The 1,322-nt window shown below is 49.9% G+C and overlaps 1 pseudogene; it reads left to right on the top strand.

Moving 5' to 3' along the window:
• Positions 1-644: 644 nt before the first annotated feature.
• On the top strand, positions 645-975 carry LOC105944629 (annotated as a pseudogene).
• Positions 976-1,322: the final 347 nt, after the last annotated feature.

Below are 1,322 nucleotides of genomic sequence, written 5' to 3' on the forward strand. Positions count from 1 at the left end.
TGTGGTCTCTCCCCCGAACACCAGAGTGTGAGACCGTCTCCCTTTCCCAGGCGGAGCACGCGGTGGGGTGCAGTGGGCGGTCTCGCGTCTTATGTGCCTTCTGTCCCCAGGCGCTCTCCCCGCGCTCCGAGTCCTTTGCTATCCAGTCTCCCTGACGCTCTTGCTGCGTCCTGCGAGCCGTGCTCTCTGAACCCTGCGTGGAGAGCTCTTTCCCCTTCTCCGCCTGACCGGGAGGAGAGGAAAGACCTTTTCTTTTGGACGTTGGAGGTGTTTTCTCATTCTGCTGCATGGGTGATCTTTCATGAAAGCCCCCAGTCCTTCACTATACCGTTTCTTGGCCTTTCCTGTGTGAAGGAGAAGGGCTGGGGGCTCTGGGGTTCTGGGGCTCTGCCCCCACGTGCGCGTGGGGGATCTGTCTGTGAGGCAGGTCCTCTCTGCCTGCCTCTCTCTGTCCAGACCAGCAGGGAGGGGATTCCCTTCTGGCTTGGGTCTTTCTAGCCTTCCCTTGGATAACAATTCTCCCTTAAAAAAATAAATAAATAAAAATAAAAAATAAATAAAATAAAAATAAAAAACACCCACTTTTCTGCCGTCTTGGCTCCGGTGCAGGCATGCTGGGAACAGGACTTCTCAAAGGCATACATATGTCTGGAAGGCTTTGGTGCAAGGCCATTTTTGCTGGCTATAAGCAGGGTCTCCAGAAGCAAAGGGAGCACATGGCTCTTCTTAAACTTGAAGGTGTTTATGCCCGAGATGAAACTGAATTCTACTTGGGCAAGAGATGTGCTTATGTGTACAAAGCAAAAAACAACACAGTGACTCCTGGTGGCAAACCTAATAAAACAAGAGGAATCTGGGAAAAGGCAACTTGGGCCCATGGAAACAGTGGCATGGTTCAAGCCAAATTCCGAAGCTACCTTCCTGCCAAGGCCGTTGGACACAATACGTGTGATGCTGTACCCTTTAAGTATTTAAGAAAAGTCAATAAATAAAAGTGTGTTTATGCTCTTATATTTCTAAGTGCCTCTAAAAACTTTCTGTCCTTGGGCTGGAGAGATGGTGCAGCGGGTAAAGACCCTTGCCTGCAAAGCCTGAAGGCCTGGGTTCAGTTTCCCAGTACCCAAGTAAATCCAGATACACTGCAACAACAAAAAACAAAATCTCATAATTCGGGTTGAAGAGACGGCTTAGCAGTTAGGGCGCTTGCCTGCAAAGCTTAAGGACCCAGATTCAATTCCCCAGTATCCACATAAGCCAGATGCACAAGGTGGCACATGCATCTGGAATTTGTTTGCAGTGGCTGGGGGCCTTGGTGCACCATT

The sequence above is a fragment of the Jaculus jaculus genome, chromosome 3 (genome assembly GCF_020740685.1).
Source record: "Jaculus jaculus isolate mJacJac1 chromosome 3, mJacJac1.mat.Y.cur, whole genome shotgun sequence".
NCBI lineage: Eukaryota > Metazoa > Chordata > Mammalia > Rodentia > Dipodidae > Jaculus > Jaculus jaculus.